Source organism: Amblyomma mixtum, chromosome 3 (assembly GCF_055824585.1).
Source record: "Amblyomma mixtum isolate Tamu chromosome 3, ASM5582458v1, whole genome shotgun sequence".
Classification (NCBI taxonomy): domain Eukaryota; kingdom Metazoa; phylum Arthropoda; class Arachnida; order Ixodida; family Ixodidae; genus Amblyomma; species Amblyomma mixtum.
In genome coordinates this window covers 313,215,698-313,235,178 of record NC_143014.1, presented here as the reverse complement: position 1 = coordinate 313,235,178, position 19,481 = coordinate 313,215,698, and the positions used below count along the sequence as shown (strand labels likewise).

Here is a 19,481-nt window from a genome sequence, read left to right as displayed (position 1 = left end):
ATACCACTGTTGGGTCGTCTGCTTATTGCAAGCAGGTAATGCCGCTAAGGGTTGTCCGAGCGACCAAAAAGGCGCTACCGTGTCGTACTCAGTCAGCTTAAGGGGACACTGTGCACAATTGTACGATGTTTTAGTTTTGTTTACAGGCCGATTTTGTGACTTCGTCCACGTTTCTCCGAAATCGGAACACACTTCATACTGGACAATTCGGACGCAATGTTGTTTTTCCCCGACTACCCCGGTTCACAAGCACAACAAGTGAACAGGCTATGGACAATTTTTTGCATCGCACAGAAAGTTCCTGTTCACCTCGCACCGCCAATTGTCCCACGTAACATGACAAATAGACTAGTGGTCAGTTCAAGCGTGGCCACTTCGAGCGGTGTTGGTCGAAATCTGGTCGTGATATGACGCTCAACAAGATCAGGGGCCGCTTGCGCGGCCAGTTCAATATCCCCCTAGCGAAATGTGCGGCGTACCAGTGGTTCCAAGCTGTTTTTAGAGCGCAGCTCTGAGGCGCCCGTTTCGGCGTTTCGCGGCGTCGCTGTCGCCGTCGCCGTAGCCGTCGTTGTTTTCGTTGTAACCAGGAGAGGGTAAAAGCGCTACCTCCTCCCCTCCTTAGCAACAAGCAAAAAAAAAAAACAGCACCACGCGGATGGCTCTCGCCGGTGCGCGTCATTAAACGGTGGAGAAGGAACCGCTGGAAAGCGATTAGCCGTGAGTGTGTGGCTGCCCCCTCTCCCACCTCTCGCCAACGCGCACGCTGAGGGAATGCCGTCGATTGTTCTAGACTTTCCGAGTCGCTTCTACGCGATATTGAAGGACAGGGCGTAGCCTTGCGTGCGCTAAGAGATGCCCTCCACCTTTTCACTCGCACGACGGCGGCGGCGCCACGACAGAAAGTTCCAGATGCTCCTCGAAGCCACTCCCAGCCTTTGACCAATGAGGACGCATAACCTGCGCGAGAACAAGAAGGAGACTGCAGAGCCGACACTGTATATATGTGCACGCCTGACTTGGCGCGAAGAACAGACAGACGTGGAGTGAGCCTATAAAAGAAGGGCGTTGACCACCCGAGCCGCCATTTCAGCTTCAGTAAACAAATTGTGTTTTGTTTGTTTGCCTCTCCCTCTTGTGGTAGTGCACTTTCAGTGCAATAATTCTTTTGTATTGTAATCTCTCTTAAGTTTAACTTTACTGTTAGTGGAGTGTTTCTTGAAGAAGAAATATGCCTGAAAAATAACAAGCTGTCTGTAATTGTACATGCATGTATTGATCGGATCCTTCGCATCAATCTATCGAAAAGCTGAAACCGCTGATGAGCTGTGCTCAAATTCCTCTTTTGCAGATACCGTAATCGTCGGCAATTTTTTCTTTCCGAAATTAACATTCGGGTGCGTGCCCCTTCCATGTCTCATTTGCTCGAAGCGGTTTCAACGGTCATTGCCTTGAGACAAGTGATGCACCTTGCAGAATTTAGATCTGTTAGGACACTGCAACGTTCCTTTTCCAAGTGGCCGCGTCGCCCACAGCGAAAACAGCGTGCGTTAACCAAGCGGCAGCCATTGTCGCCGTATTTCGCTCTTCCATGTCGTCCGCACTCTTGCGCCGCGCCTCTGGTATGGTTATCTCGACACGATCTCTGACCTGACAGGGTGGTTGAGCGTGAATCGTGTCCCTCAACGTCTACTGCCGACTGTCAGCAACTATACTGCGCAAAGTCGGCTGAAGGAGGATGAGGTATCGATCCTGTGTATGCCTCATGGCACTCTGTGGGAGATCCTTCCCGCGCCCGACCACCTCCGCTGCGCAGCGATCAATAAGCTCACCTTCCTACTACCTTAAGCGGCGACCCGTAGTCCTCCCACCTGTCGTTGCCACACCTGTTGTTCTTCGAAGGGGCTCGAGAGAAGAACACGCTGGCACCTGTACAACGCGCACAGAACTCGGCGAAGATGTCCAGCCAACACCTGCATATGCGTCAGTTAAAATGATTAGATTTGTCGTGTCAGACTCGCAGTTACTAAGCTGGCTGTGACATTAACACCACTGGTCACAGCCTAGCAGACTACTCGATGCTGCGCCAGCCCAAGGAGAGGGGAGGTGGTGAATAGGAGGCAAGCCCTTCAAAAGACACATAAGTATCCAGTGACCGATCCATCCAGTTCATGACACCAATGGAGAGTGAAAGTGGTGGCTCTGGCCCTGATCTGCAAGACAGCACTCAGGTCATATTCGCTATTATTAGCCGACGCCAGCGCAGCCTGGTCCCAGTTTGCAGGATGTTCCCAGTGAGCAGCCTCCCCTAGTGTGCAGCCCAGACGCTCCGACCTGAATACAGATGCGAACAAGGCGCCAGAACAGGGAGCTCGTTAGAGATCTTCCCCCGAGCGCGGGGTGTTTCTATCAAAGTTCCTGATTGAAGAGGCTATTTCAGTTGTTGCCGGCCCTGATCCCCCAGAAGCAAAGGAGTCACTATCTCATCCAGCGCCTGCAGCTTTAGCACCAAGCCCTGCAAGCGTGTGGAAGACGTCGTATGACGAGGACATTGATAAAACTTCGTTTATAGACAGCTATGTGGACATGATTCCTCAAAAGGAAGAGTCGGCCACACTGCTCGCCACATGGAGCAGATTTGCGCAGAGGCCTTGTGGTTACGGCACCTGCGGAAAACAAGCAGTACCCAGCTCGGCTGCTGCTGCACATGGTGGCACTGCGCTGTAACGCAGTGCACAGGTCGGCATTGCTCAGTTCGACGCTGTAAAGTTCGGCATTCCACATTTCGTCAATTGACACGTTCGCACTCCACATATTAGCACTTCACACGTCGGTACTCCACACGCTGTACTGAAAACTTCGGTACTGAAAAATTAGGCATCGAAAACTTCGGCGCTGCATGCTTCGGCAATGCACCGTTCGGCACTGCACATGTCGGTAACGTACAGGTCTACATTGCTCAGTTTCGGATCCCAGCTGAAGCGGAAGAGCCCGCTCCTCTCTGCGACAGTGAAGCTACCGAGATAACTGATGACCCATCAACCAGAACCTGTTCCAAGGCGTTAGCAGTCTCTCTGCGCGTGCCCGCTTTCGCACTCGGTGGAGAACAACGTTTACCAGTACATTTTGCGGGGCTGGTGGGTGTGACATTGTGTTCGGGAACGTAAAAACAGCGCTAAATTCTACAGAAACCACACAGAAAGACGTACAGCTTCCGTCCTGTCCGTCATTCTCTGTGGTTTGTGTAGAATTCAGCGCTGTTTTTACTTTCCTGAACACAAAGCGAACAACGTCATGCCGAGGAAGAAGAGGAACCTCCTATTATGCAGCGCACAGTCATCATCAGTGCTTCTGAAGCCTCGGAAAGTGAAAAGAAAGAAGAGAAGGAGGACGACGTGAATTTGCCAGGTACCTCCTCAGAGGCGGTCTTGGAACTGCCGCCCACTCGCACTAAAAGCCGGAGACCAGCTGGTCGAGCATCTCCGGCACCAGCACCTAGGAGACTGAAACACCACTGGCCGAGAGAAGTAACATGCAGCCGCTGCCGTCAGTGCATACCCTTGAAGTGGGGCGTGATCCCCACACCCTGGTGGATGACGCCAGCATCCGATGTAGACCACCTCGAGTCGAGGAGCCCGCAAGCAAGGTATGGGCAGCCAACGAGAGCTCAGGTGCAGCCAGCACCACACATGCAGCACCAAGTCCAAGGTGGAAGACGGAGACGACCAGACCGAGAGGAAGAAGTAACGAGAAAGACACCTTGGCCTCTTCACTGACTACAGGCAAGAAGCCGGCCACACACAGCCCTCGCCGGCAGTCAAAGACGTCCATTCCCAGAACGGCAGGGGTAGCCAAGAAGCAGGTTGCAATGCCTCGCCCTAAACGACAGGTGCAAACCCGCCCAGTGAAAGAACCTATACAGCATGCCACTCCAAACCCTGTAAGGAATGAGGGGGCACAAGACACCCGGGGGCAGTCCAGAGTAGGCGGAGAGAGCCGCAAGTATCCGGTGACTCACAATCCTCGGAAGCACATTTTTCAAACACCGAGCCCTGAAAGGGAACCGCGTCTGAACAGACCTGACAAGGAAAAGAGCTGGAGCCCTTCGAAGACTACCAGAGCCAGGTGGCATTCTTCCGCAAGCGAAGTGCAGGAACGACTGCCGGTGCCAAGTCCCGTTAAGGACAAAACGCCAGTAGAGAGGATAACGGGCAGCCTTGAAAGAACGTCCACTTCTGCTGATGCTATAAGGGAGCCTGCATCGACAGCACCTCATCACAGATCTCGTCTGGTCAAGCAGAAAGCTACGAAAGAACGTGCTACATTATCACTCAAGCAGACTCCCCGCAAGCAAGCTCCTCGGACACCAAGTCCTACACGGGGGCCCCCCGTGTCTAGTCCTACTAAAGCCAAGGCACTAAGTCCTGCAAAGAAAATCGTAAGGTTGCAACAGCGTTCCTCTTCAACAGAGGCCCAGGAAAGCTTGCCAGACCCAGGATCCGACGAAAAGAAATTGTCCACCAAAAAGGCAGATGGCAGAACACCAAGGCGTGCCCTTGCCAAAGGTGCTGCAGAGAAGCTGCTGCCTACGTGGGCCCGACGCAGTTCCCGCCTGACTCCTGACAGGCAGCAGCGCCCAGAAGGGTGCACTGCAACACCAACGTCCAGAATGAGCGTTTCTCGACGCAGGGCTTCTTCTGCAGCTAGTACCCACCATGCCCCTAAGAGCATTGCTGAAGGCGATGGTCCTGAAAATGACGCAGAGACAAGCCCTCGCACGAGAAATCGAAACCACCTAGGCAAGCCCGACCAGACTGCGCAACCAAAAAGGGCGCCGCTGGCTCTCCGCAGCTGTCTGCTGTATAGCAGAGCAGCGCTGGACACAATTTCTCGAGCGCATGAGGCCCAAGCAGAGCAGCAGCCGAAGCCAACGTCCACTGCCTCCCGCAGCCATGGCTCCACCAAGCACAAAACAGTGCAGACATGGAGCCGCCACTTGGTGATGCGGAGCCGCAGCCGCCTGAACGGCAGCCGTCTTCGTGGACACGGGCCGAGAGATCAGCTGATGCTGAAGGTTACGAGCTTGTCCAGCCTGCCGGGCCTGCTGATAAAGCTTCCAATGCAAAGCCCCCTGCGGATCTCTTCTCGCCGCCCGTGACACGGCACCGCCAGGTACAGTAAGCCGAGGGAAGGTCTTCTGGTGACAAAACATGCCCTTCTACGACCACCAAGTAGGACACCCCGAAAGCGATATAGCGGAGGCGCGTCATGATAGTGCCCGTGCTCTCACGGGCACCTGGGCCCAGCAATAACAGCTGCATGCAGCACAAAATTTAAGACGCCCAGGCAGGCAGTGGTTCGTTACAAGCTCGAGCTAAGACAGCCGACAGTTCTACTGTACCGAACGACCCCATCACCATCCACCAGCACTCCCAGCGTTAAAAGCGTAAAAAAAGAGACGAATAGTTGCTACATCTTTTCTAACTGCAGGGGGCTCGTGTTGCATACAAGCGAAAATAGTTCGCTTTTCGCCTGAGCCTAGCTATATATTTATAGGGTAAATTAAAATATGATGCAACTATGAGTCTAAAAGAGTATATAAGTGCATAAAGATAACTGTCATATAAGTGTAAACAGTGTAAATAAAGGCTCTTTCAGATTGCTACCTTTTTTGAGGGCCAAATTGAGCGGCAGCAGGAGTGCAGTGTAGACATGCTACCTTCAACGCTCTCTTGAAATATGCTTTAACAGCGAATGAGATTTTAAATGTACTTAAACTTTAGGTCTTAGCTTTAACAAGAAAACAACTTGTAAGCTCTAATTACTCCTTTTACAAATTTAAATTTGAGTAATTTATACACTGTAATGCGACAGATCGGCATGTGTCAGGTTGGACATCGGCTTCAGGACTACAGTGGTGCCGAACGTAACTGTATAGCGACAAACGTGCCCATATTTCAACTGCACCTCACCTTCCACATTTGACGATTGACCTGTGTAGAATATGCCCTTAGATTTTAAGTCATTTGCTAGAACACTAGTCATTTGCTTGAACTGATGGGGGCATCAGTTCCGGTGAGGGTGGGAACGGGGAGGGGGTGAGGGGCTAGCCTTGAGAGTCATCGCAGCAGATGCCAAAGAAACTTTGCGCAGGGTTAACAGTCTGGGCTAGTTGGCTTATTTTTCCTTGAAGGGCTGAGTAGCAAAACAAACATGGACAAGTGCTTGTTGTCTCTCATACAGTCCTTGTTCGTTCCGCCGTTTTTCCCTACAAGGTTGTTGACTTTTCTCTGCCACTGATGCCTTCCTGTTGTACTTGTAAACAGTGCTGGCCCCCAAAACGTGTTTTTAGATGCTTTTGTTATCAGCGCTTGTCGCACGACCACCGCATTTTGTGATGCCTTTCGTGTGCCAAGACTTTTGCTGTTTTTGTGAACTGTACAGGCTTGTTGAAGTGATCGGACTTGCCACAAAGACATTCTGACAAGAAAGTGGTGGTGTGGTTCATGCTGCGCGCTGTACAGCTAAGGATATGGCATTACGTTATTGGTGGAGACGTTTTTCGTTCCGCTTTAAATCTCACCTTGACTGTTTCACTTTGTTTTCAAGAAATTGCTAAATTGTTTCTACGAGCAAAGAGGCAACCACCATAATGCGTGGCAACAGGGCTCGTTGCCTATGCGTGCAGGAAATAACACGAAACTTTGTTTGCATATAGAATGAATTGTGGGACATGCAATTTAATGCAATTTAGTTCACTACAGCCTGTGAGCGACAATAAAACACCGTGCCGTGGTCTGCGGTGAATTCGTCAACAATGCCGCCCCCTGTTTCCAGGTGTGTATCTTTTCAGGTGATTCTTTAAGCATCGACTTATTCATGTGGACGCAGTGCGGGTACTCTTCTGGCAAGAAGGGGGGCATCTAGAGTGCAGCCCTCTTTCTTCTGGCACCTTGCTCAACTTCAATGCCTTCAAAGGAGCTCACAGCGCCGACTGCCGTTCACTGCTGCGTATGAAACTTTGGGAAGGCTTCCTTCCTCGGTGCAAGTCGGTATCGCTCATCGAAAAGCTGACTCCGCCAACACCGCGCTTTGACGAAAAGCCGGCAGTGGCACTTTAGAAGGAATCTTTCATCCGCGATAAAAGACCTGCCTTTGCTGCCTATGGTCATGTGAACGGCTCACATGAACACAATGTTGCCAGGAGCCAGTAATAGCTGAGGCCTTCGAGGTTACGTGAGAATGTACGCTGACAGAAATTCCAATGCCCCATCCACTGCAGGGCTGCAGCTGACGTCCCGGTTAGAGAGGGAAGACATGAAAAGCTTCATTAGCCCCGTAAATCAAGGTCAGTTTCGAAAGAAGTCACGAATAACTAAGAAAATCACATTCGAATCCCGTTGAAAGGGCGAATCCGTGCAGCCGCCATTGCTGCTGGCCGATAAACTTAAGCTCGCATTCGGGAGGTGCGGGGTTCGATTCTCAGAGCCACTAGTTATCTAATGGTTACAATAATACCCTTCGGCCTAATGCTCGGCTTTCCTGGGGTGAAGTGCTTGGGAAATGAGTATTGGACCAAGCCGTCGCGTTGACGGGTCAGTAACTCGTTCCTGCACTGTTTATGCAAATCGGGCCGTCCTACAGTTGTTCATGCTCCATACTCAAATATCGAACCCAAATTAGACACACAAAAAAGCGCAAATTGCCGCCGCAGCGGGGCACGCCTTGGGACACGCCGCTCCCCGTGACTTGTCAAGAGGTTGCGACTAGGACACGACGACACATTGAGGACTGTAGAAGCTACCGAGATGGACACGGCGCTGCGTTCAGTGCAGATCGCAACGGTGTTGTAAAAGCGATTTTGGCGGATATTCTTTCGCTGACCACCGAAGAAAAGGATACCACAGTTGGTTCATTTCAAGTATCACCTGTAATCAAAAATGCTGCAACCAGTGCAATTCTACGCCTAACCCAAGCATCCGTCAGCGTGACACACGCGTATGCATTCCATTCGTAAATGGCGCCAGCACAACCTCGGCTCGTATTCTCGGCAAGGAAGTAGTGCTAACGATACTCAAGCCTATTACCACGCCAGGAAGCCTCCTGGCTCGCCCCAAAGACCGTCATCCTAACGAAAATCTCTAGGTGTTGTGTGCAGAAATTCAAAGGGCACTTTGACGATCTAAAGTGCGCGAGGCGAAAGCCTTCCTGCATCACTTTCTGTGCTTCTGTTGCTGATTGAATGCTGTTTACGAATGAAAGGAGACGTCTGACTCGGTCCGCTGAAATGTGAGCGCCACACGATGATGGCGCCACCAAGGCGCCAAGCGCATGCGCAGTAAGGAGCCACCAACCATGTTCTGATCCAGTTACCAATTAAAGACTAGTTACTAAATAACCACTAATTATCAATTACTAATTAATGTCTAGTTAGGAGTTAATGACTAAATTCTAATGAGTGATTAATGAATAATTGCTAATGAATAAACTATTACTGATTACCAATAAATGACTTATTACTAGTCAGTTACTTATCAGCGGTACCAATTAGTGCCACATTACAAATTAATGGTTACGACAGACTATGCCACAGTGAATTCAGTAGTTTCTGGTTACGGCGTATTAAACCACTGATGACATCATCGGGATGATTGACAGCTATAGTGTGACGGATGGACGGACGGGACGATGAGCCATTAAAGGGTTCTTGCTCTTAGTGCCCGGCGTTGTACGCTGGGGCAACAAAGTATTTCACGGAAAGGATTAGGCACAATGCTGACGTCAGAGTCAGAAAAGCGCCGTGACGGAGCACTACGAGGCATGCGGCTACAGGTTAGACTGACGGAATGATTGCGCGCTGGAGGTCAAGCCAAATCCGCGCACAAGGCTTCTGCTTCAGTCATGGCGCGTTCAGCAGACGCCGGGAAATATTAATCGCTCTCCCGGAAACCTTCCACAGACGTGGTGGTCAACTCTATCTGTGTTCAAAGCTGCAACTCACCCGCAGTCACCCACTGACGAAGAAACGAGCAAGATTTCGAAATGTCGCGTTTTTTTTTTTTTTGCAACAGCTCGGTTGGCGCTCATTCCTTCCATTACTTTGCATCCCAAATTCGACAGCGCTCTGTCGAACGTTTCTATTTAAATCGCGTAGCTACGATTAAAGGAACGAGGCACCAACGGATGAAAAAACAAGATGCGCCCTATTAATAGCTCGCTTAATAGCTTAAAAATTCAGGGGGCACTTTGACTATCTAAAGTGGGTAGAGGAGGAAGCGTTTTCCGCACCACCTTCGCTGTTTCTGTGGCACTGGTGGCGTCACATATAATTGAGTACTAATTACTAAGTGATGACGAATGACTAATTAATGGTTATTTACTGATTAATGCCTGAATACTAATTAACTGCTAATTAATGACGCTTAAGCATCGCCTTTAGGAGTGGAACGCGACAGCGCGTTGTAGCGCTGCCAGGGAGTCCACGGAACGCCACCACCCGTTCGGCGCGATGCCTTGCCCTTTGAACGCAACGCTTTTTGAGAAAAGGAAATGGCGTAGTAATTCTCTGTCATCTCGGTGGACACCTGAACCGCACCGTAGAGGAAGGGAGGAAGTGGGAGTGAAAGAAGATAGATAAAGAGGAGCCGTAATGAAGAAAATGAAAATTGTATTTGAGGAAAGGAAATTACGCAGTAACTGTCTCACAAATTCAAGGGGGCACTTTTTTGACCTAAAGTGTGGTCACTGATGTGTGGTCAAGGTCTTCGCCCCTAAGAGTGGAACGCGACAGCGTCTTACAACGCTGCCAAGGAGTCCATAGAACGCCATCGCCCAATCGGTTCTACGCCTCGCTCGTCTGTAAATTGGTTTTTGAGGAAAGGAAATGTATCTGTTTCTCATTTGTCGGTGGACACCTAAACCTCGCCGGAAGTTAATGGAGGAGGATGAGAGTGAGTGAAGACACCGTATTCACTAGAAGCGCCTTTGTTCATTCCAAACTATCGAGCTGGCATGGCGGAGTGGATAGCATGCTCGTCTCTCACGCCGAAGACCGGGGTTCGATTCCTGAGCTCGACCAATTTCTTAATCGGTTTTATTTATTTATATGGCCTGACTAGTAAAGCTAATTAGACTAATTGGGTAATTAAGCAATTAACTAAGCTCAGTCCCACTTACTTGGAGCATCACTATACGATCCCTTCAATTGGTTGCATGGTTACTAGCCAAAGTACAATTGGCCCCGTTTGAAATTCGCGCACTGTGACGTCACGACCGTTTCCACTAATTGAAAAGCGTGACATTTTCTGTCGACAACTGCTGCTTACAACGATGAGACATTAAAGGCTTCCGCCTTAATAGCTCAATAGCTCGCTTGCTCGCTTGCTTGAACACGTCGAACCGAACCTTTCTCAGCACGCCTCAGGAAGTCCGGCCGCGCTTATGCTGAGGCGAGTGACACGTGCCTGGGCCTCTATAAAGCTTCTGCAGGGGCTCCATGAGCATGTTTCATCTTTTGACAAAGGCGCTTCTTGGCATCAAACAGGCTGTTTGCAACATCACGAAATGGCTGGAGCCTGCTCCATTCCTCTTCAACCGCTCCCCAAGGGAGATCTGGTGATGATCCGTGCAGATCGCTTTTAGCTAGTCGTTTTTTTCAATAACCGCCAAATATTTACACTGACGTTTAAATCTGCTCCCTTGGGAGACCATGGAAGCTCCTGGATGCAGGGCCCCTCAAGCAGCTGCCGCATTCGCAAAAAACGGTTACACGCTGCAAGCATTCTCGTTTGCATGAAAAGAACAACAATGAAAACTCGGGTAGAGAGCTCTGAATAAAGCAAGCGGAATCATTTTGTCGGTTTTATCGTCTTTAGTGTACTATAAAACAATTGCCCCATTCGAAAACGAGACTTTATTTGCTTCATAATGCATTGCCAAAACAGAGGGAAAGGTTCATATTGACCAACAAACGTTTATTACCTCAGTGAAATCGAAATTAGGGCTAATAAGGTGGCGGTATGATCACTTTCGCTGCTCATCTCTTCAATGTCTTCTCTAACTTGCTATGTGTACGTTGCTGCCAGATATGAGCTGCTTATCAGTGTATCCTACGCCGCTTTAGTTCATACTCGTCACGGAAATAGACTTCGTTTTGAAGACATTATCTCGGCGTCACATAACCTCAGTTAAAAAGTTGAAATACCTGCATGTGTGGATAGCACTTCTGTCGTGCTCAAATAGGAAGCTCGTATCAGGTAGCGGGCCATCCAGAACGAAAGGAAGAAGAAGAAGAAGAAGTTTATTCACATCACATTACATGATGCAGGAAGGCTGCAGAAAAAGCTGCCAGAAGCCAGCTTGACAGGGCCGCAGGCCCCCTTTCATTGGAAGTTGGCGGAATGTCGTAAAAAAAGTTGATACACAGCATATTTTATCACAACATGTAAAGAAAAAAAGTGAAAATACAACATATTACAAGAAACGCTAAAACATATATTCTGTTACCACATTTCAGTGTAACACGTACTCACATTTTTTATACATTCATGGGGAAATATTATAGACAAAATCACATTTTACTTCGTTTTGAAAAGATCGCGCAGTGCTTTGAAAGTTATATTGTCGAGTTGGATGTTTTTAGCTTGCAAACTGTTTAGTAATCGGGGTAACTTGTTTTGCAGCATTTGTAGACCGCATGTAGTTCTACTTGTGTTAACCTTCCATGGTTCAAAATGACGCGTCTGGTATGAATCTACATTATTTTCTAGCTGAGCTATGTTCTGAATAGTACAATTGTTGCATTTAGTTTCTTGTTTGAACAACTTGCAAAGCCGGTAGTCATAGGATTTTGTTACTGGAATTACATTGTATTTTTTAAATAATTTATGTGTGTGGTAGTGCATTGGTACGTTTTCGACAGTTCTTAAAAACTTTTTTTGAAAAATGAGCACTCTGTCTATATTAGATATAGTAGTCGATGCCCATACCAAGTGACAATAATTAAGTCTAGGGGAGAAAAGACCATTATAAATCAGCATCAGAATGTGGCGAGGGAATACATGGCGATTTCGCGAAACAATGCCTACTATTTTTGATAGTTTTTTGTAATATAATCTATGTGGGCATCCCATGACATTGTGTTTTGAAAAATGACACCCAGAGTTTTAAAACTAAACACAATCTCTACAGGAGTTGACCGTAGTGTAATTGTGTTTTGTGTGTCTATGTTTTTGTTCCTAGTATGATACAAAACTGCTTTAGTTTTATCAGCGTTAATCTTCAAGCTATTTTTTTGGGTCCATTCATCAAGCTTAGCAAGCGCTACATTTGCTGCAGCTATTAGCTGATCACTTGATTCTCCTGTGAAAAACACGCTTCTATCATCCGCATAATTCACAGAAGTAGCGGATGGAGCGATACCGTAAACATCGTTCACGTACAAATTGAACAAAAAGGGGCCCAGGATGCTGCCTTGCGGTACACCCTGGGAAACATGAAGTGCATCTGAAAAAGAATCACCAATGGCTACAATTTGGGTACGATGTTTAGGGTAGGATTCCATAAGAACACCGGCCTTTCCGCGAATGCCATAATGTTCGAACTTCCTAATAAGTATTGCGTGGCTGATAGTGTCGAATGCTTTCGATAAGTCAACGTAAAGGCCCAAGACTAGCTTACCTTTCTCCAAACCGCTTAAAGTTTGTTCTTTCTGCGTCAAGAGGGCAAGTTCTGTGTTAAATCCTTTGCGGAAACCGAACTGGCTACTAGCTAGCAATTTTTGCTTTTCTTGAAATGCTGTCAATCGGTTTAAAATACCTTTTTCAAAGACTTTGGAAAAGACCGGGAGAATTGATATGGGCCGATAATTTCCCATATCATAAATGTCACCTTATATAGCACGCTTACTCGAGCGACCTGCATTTTGGGCGGAAATATGGCCTGCTGAAAGCATAGATTAAGTACATGCATTAAGCATGGAGCAAGAAAATGCGCAACGTGTTTGATTGGTTTTACCTGAATTCCATCTACGTCTTTGGCACTGCTATTTTTTAAATTCAGAATTATGCTTGCAATTTCTGTTTCACTTACTGGAGTCAGAAACACCGAGTTATCATTACGCGGAAAGTTTGCTAGGTCATTGGAGCAAATGGCGGTGTTACCTTGAACAAAATGTTGGTTGAAAGCGTTCGCGAGGGTTTTTCCTGTTAACTCAGCATCATGTCTTTTTATCTTACACACTTTTTCAGTTCCTATCTTGTAATTTAGCATCGAGTTCAGTCTACGCCAAACTGCATCCATTTGTCCTGCTGCAGGCATAAATACATTGTCTAAATATTCACGTCTGGCTTTTTTTATATCTTTATCTATACGATTGCGGAAAGCTTTAAATTCCAGTAGTATTTTTTTGTGTTTGCTTTTGACAAATTGGTGGTACAAGTTATTCTTTTTTCTAATCCTCGCGGAAAGTTCTGCGTTAACCCATGGTTTTCGGATTTTTCTACCGTTCTTCCTTGCTACTAAAGGAAAACTCTCCTCACAGATTGGTTTCAGTATTTTCATGAATGTGTCATAAGCAACGTTCGCATCTTCGCTGCCAAAAACTTGATCCCACGAAGTGCGTGAAACTTTGCTATAAAACTTGGAAAGGTTGCAGTGTTTCATATGTTGAACGAAATATGTATGTCGTGCTTTATTTTTGCTGAACTGACTTTTGGCGCACAAAAATATAGGCAAGTGATCACTGAGATCTGACGTAAGTACACCCGCAAAGGGAGAAGGTCGTTTTGAACAATAATTTCGTAGGAAACAGCAGTGAGCGTTCCTTCGACCCTGACCAGTGGCCCGAGCTCTTTGTGCATAATGCAACGCCCCCCGTTAATGGAGCGACGTCCGCTGCATGCGACGGCCTGCGAGAACTGCGGTTCATACCTGCAAAAAATAAATAAGGTGATGCAATTTTTCTTACAAAACCTGATCTTCTATTTCCGATTAAAAGAGTGCAATTTCTCTTAACGTAAGCATACTCATTCATAAATCTTAGTGTTCAAGCTTCGACTGCTACACATAAATGCACCCAGATGAACTGTTCGCGGTTAAACACTATAGAAATAACTGGAGCATATAATGCATTTCCGTTCAAGAGGAGCGCTGGTCATAGCCACTGCCCATATGAAATTCTCACCCTCGAGCGACTGCAAATTAAAAAAGATGTCGAAACAAAATTTGAACATTTTCTTGTCTTACACTTACCGAGTACCAACGGGCGTGCAGACGCACCGGCGCTGGTCCCTCTTCGTGCAGAACATCGATTCATCGGAGAATACGACTTCCCTCCAGTCTTCTGCAACCAAAGCGAGGTGGCTTGTGGCGAAGTCAAGATAGAGTCGTGTGTGGTGCGCGATGAGAAATGGCCTCCTACAGGCGACGCGAGTATACACAGTCTGGCTGACCGAAGCTCTCTCCCAATCGTCCACAAAGAAACTCCCAGGAGGCCCAGTTCCTCCTGTGTCTCGGCAGCAGTAATATGGAGGCCCCAGAAGGCGTTGGTTAGGATCAGCCGACCTTCTTCCTCGCTGCGGGCTCCCGGAAGACGTTACCCACCGCGTCGACAGTTTTGTCTTCTTCTCGGAATGCACGGGCAATGCGGGTTACGATCTCTACCCCACACCCCACTTCGGCAGCAATCCTTCTTCCAGACCTGCCCTCCTGGACTAATGTCCGGATTTCCAATCTCGTAGGGAAGTTCACGCGTGGCATTTCTTTTTTCCCTCTGGCGAAATTCGTAGGCACGCATCTAATTTATAACACCTGCTACCCCCCATCGCGAACATGGTGAAAGATATCAACGCTTTTTCTCGCTTGCTCCATTGCTTAGGCAACATTCAAAAACCGCCCCATTTCAGGCAATTATTCCCTCTTCCTTTGTAGCCATCCTTACGCAGAGCGTTAGAGGCTCCTCGCGAAATAACTGCCAAACAGCAAAAAACAAACAACTATCCCAATTTTCACCAGTCGCCTACGAGAGCAATGCTGTATTCAAAAGAAAAGAAAAGAGGGAGGCCGAGACAGAAAAATAAATTTTGCGTTGCCGTGACACTCCACTGAACCCCCTATAGTGAAGAACGGTAAAGTCCCGACACTCTCGTTAACAGCCTCTTCGTCATCCGCAGCGCCACGCATTGTCATTGCGGCGCTCCTGTGATCCGTGATGTGGGGTAAACGTTTTTACTCGCGACCGTACCTCCCGTTGAACCTGGTACCCAAACTCAGCTGACACGTTTTGTACGTCACAACGCACGTAGCACTAGAATCAAGGCTCCGTGAAATCTCGCTCGGGCGCCTCGAAGTACTCATCATCATCATCACTTATTGAACCCTTAAAGATCCCATCTTGGACATTACATAAGGGGGGGGGGGGGCAGACAGTGGTGTGAAGCGGTCATACAAAGGCCTGTAAACATAAAAAAGCATAATTAAAAATAACAAGAATAACAAGTTTGACGTGAAATTAACGTCAGGTAATCCAAATATTGCAGTAAATATATGGCAGAGCAGTAGTATATAAAATTAAGCATTAAAATGTACGGAAATTAAATAAGTAGGAAGACACTTGTGGGGGGTCGCAATGACACAAACAGTTCAAATTGCAGGAAGAGCATCGCGAGGGAAGTAGCTATAGACGGTTCAAGTATCTGTTATTAGCTGCCTAAATCTGGTGGGATTAGTTTCGGTGACAACGGTTTCAGGAAGGTTGTTCCATTGTTCTATGGCGATGGGAAGGAAAGATTTGTTGAAAGCGTTGGATCCGCCGTGCAACCGCTGAATTCCGAGGGAGTTGAATAATCGGCGAGATGAGCGTAAGGGAGCATGTAACGAAGTTTGGTGTAGTGCAGGGAAGTTAAAGCATAGTTTCTGTAAAGTACAAAGAATTGATACTTTTCTGCGGTGTGCTAATGGTTCAAGGCCGAGAGACGATTTTAGGTTGGTAACGCTGTGTCGAGACGATTACGGCGACGTTATGAAGCGAGCTGCCCGATTCTGGATAGCTTCGAGCAGTTGTATTAAGTAGGTCTGGTGAGGGTTCCATATTGCTGACCAATATTCCATTTTAGCGCGATTGAATTTTTCGTATGCTTGTTGTCTAATTGATGGAAGGGACATTGATAGTGATCTTCGGATAAAGCCAAGTGCTCTGGAAGTACTTGCGCAAAGTTTGATAATGTGGTCTGACCATGTTAACTTGTTCGTTATTTCGACGCCAAGGTACCTGTATGAATTCGTTACTGACAGTGCCACAGAGTTCATCGAGTACTGGAAATTAGTAATGGAACGTTTGCGTGATATGTGTATGTATTTACAATTCGAAATATTAAGCTGTATGAGCCAGTCGGAGCACCATTTCTGTATTTTATTTAGGTCGTCCTGTAATAATTCCTGGTCAGTGTTATCAGATATGCGGCGATAAATGACGCAATCGTCCGCAAAAAGGCGGACAGATGACGAGATTCCAGATGGCAGGTCGTTGATGAAGATTAGGAAGAGAAGCAAAGCAAGGATGGAACCATGGGGTACACCGGAGATAACTACGGTAGTTGCAGATGCGTGATAAGCAATGACGGTGAACTGCGAGTGATTAGTCAAGAAGCAGCGAATCCAGGAAAAGACTAGAGGGTCGAGTGACAGGCATGCGAGTTTACAGATGAGACGTTGGGGAGGAACGCGATCAAATGCTTTTGAGAAATCTAGGTAAATGGCGTCTGTTTGAAATAAAGAATCTAGACTTAGATGAAGATCAGCTGTGAATTCGAAGAGTTGTGTTTCACATGAGAAGCCTGCCCTGAAACCATGCTGTTTGGGAAAGAAAAAATGGTTTTTATCGAGGTGATTTGCAATATTGGAGTACAGTATATGCTCAAATAGTTTACACTTGTTTACTCCAGGCTACTTAACGTGACGTCACGTTGTCCGACACGGACGATGTTTTCCTCTTCGTTGTTTTCCTCTCCTGCGCTCGTGCGGGACGCGGGAGATCTGAACACCGCGCATTCAAAGGCTAATTGCACCAGTGTTTTAGTCAAAATGGAAAAAGTAACTTCACAGACATGATCAACAACGAGTCTAATTCAGAACCCTAGAACGTAAACACATTCTACAACCACCTTAGGATCCCTTCATATCCGTTTGTGGGGTCCACTTTAGCAACTTATATTTTGAACCGGCGCGGTGGCTCAGTGGTTATGGTGCTCGGCTGCAGACCCGAAAGACAGGGGTCCGATCCCCGCCGCTGCGGTCGCATTTCAGTGGGGACAAAATGCTACACGCACGAGATCTGTGCGATGTCAGTGCACGTTAAAGAGCCTCGTGCATTCTAAATTATCCAGAGCCCTTCACGATGGCGTCCCTCATAACCTCAGCTACTTCGGGATGTTAAACCTTTTAAAGCGAACCTTTTTCTAGATATCTTTAATAGCTTATGTGCCATGGAACACAACTCCGTTACTACTGTTCCTTTATTGAATCGTTTTGCTCAAACACGCTGTTAAGTTTCTTGCTGTTGCGGCGGACTGGATGGTATGAAATGCCAGAAGGAAGCTGAGCGGACAAGGAGCATTAAACCCCTGTGGAACCTTGGAGTACCGCGCTCCCCTAATATACCAGGGTTTCCCAGATAAATGTAACCAAGCTTTTAAAAGACACGGGTTGTCTTAGCCGTCTGAAACCAAATGAGGGTTGTTTAGAGTCGCGTGACCTAGCCTGCAGTATTTTTTCGTTCTTCAAGGTTGACTAATTAGTTAAGCTTAATTAACTAACTTTTTAATTATTGACTCGAGGAACAAAGTGTCAAAGGAACAGTTATAGATCGCTTTGAGAAACAGCTTACGGAGACATATGGAGCAAAGTAATAATTACGTAAAGTAGTTTTTTTACCAGCCTTTAACCATAACCCGCACAATAAGAAAAAGCTTCCACATGACAACTGTGCCACTTCAACGTCCCAAGACGCGCCTTAAAGAATAAAGTCCGTTTTTTCTGAAGTCCTCTCCTCGATGAGACTTTGGGTGCACATTGGGGCAGAGAAGTGAGCGAACAGCTGGTCACGTGATAACTTTCTTTTAAGGCCAATAAATGAAGCTACGTAAATTGTAACTTGACGGACTTGGTTACATTTAGCGGGGACACCCGGTATAGACATATATGGTTTTAGGGGGTTTAACGTCCCAAAGCGACTCAGGCTATGAGGGACGCTGTAGTGAAGGGCTACAGAAATTGTGACCACGTGGGGTTCATTAACGCGCACTGACATCGTACAGTACACGGACTCCTAGAATTTCGCCTACATCTAAATTCGACCGCCGTGGCCGGGATCGAACCCGCGTCTCTCGGATCAGCAGCCGTGCGCCGTAATCACTAGCGTTATACCGGGTGTTTCAGTGAACACTTTCAAAAATTTTTCTAAAGAAGGATTTTTGGCGTAAAATTATAGCTTTTGCGGCATAGTATTACGAGTGTTGGCAGACACCAGAAAACCGGTGAGTCACCTTAAGTAGTAAGCTGGTTGACCATTTTTATTAATGCTCTTTTTACCATGCAGAGTTCGGCGACTAGCTCCAACAAAAAATTTGTAGCCGGTCGTTAGTAACAGCCATACCAGTTTTCAGATTTCAGAAAACGCGATTACTCTCGCCGCTGTGCTTTGACAAAATTTTGATGCATCGCAAGAAAATACATGCGCTTTAGAAAGCATGCAGGCTGTTACGTTTCGCCTTCGTCGTGTCGAACAAAACGGCGCGGCTGCAGCGGAACGCCGACTAGCCACGAAAGGCACGTTGGGTCAACGCCTGGATTATCCACGGAAGCAGCGTCCGTCTGCCAGGAAGTTTTCAGCGAGCGTCTCCCCTACACCGCCTGGACTTGCACGTAGCCTGGACCCTGCACATGCGAACGCATGAAATGCGCAGGAAAGCCGCTCGTGCACATTCCAGCGTCTCATCATCGGGGGTCGCAGCATCGAGCGTCTCGTCATCAAGCTCCTTGTTTGTACATAATCTGATTTTATTGTATAAAGTTTTCTCCTTGTATTTCCCGCATCCTCGTCTCCGATCTCTCTCATTCCCTCTCCGGCCCGACCATGCTCCCTGATCTTTAACAAGGCAAAGCAACCCCTCCAGTGCACTTAACTAGTCGAAAAAGCTAAACTTTCTCGATCCAGAGCTTCGAGGGCAATCGCGTTTTCGAAATTCTAAAAACTGATATGGCTATACATAACGACCGCCTACAAATCTCTATTTGCAACTAGGTGCCCAACTCTACTAGTTAAAAATTTAAGAATTAAAAATTAGCTATCCAGCTTACTACTTAACTCGATCCACCGGTTTTATGGTGTCCGCTAACACTGAAAAGAGTATTTCGCAAAAGCCATATTTTTATTTTTACCGCAAAAAAACCTTTTTTTGAACATTTTTGAAAGTGCTCGCTTTAACACC

At 47.2% G+C, this 19,481-nt stretch overlaps 1 pseudogene; it reads left to right on the top strand.

Annotated features, from left to right (window-relative positions):
- Positions 1 to 3,529: 3,529 nt before the first annotated feature.
- Positions 3,530 to 5,533, top strand: LOC149355648 (uncharacterized; annotated as a pseudogene).
- The last annotated feature ends 13,948 nt before the right edge of the window (positions 5,534 to 19,481 follow it).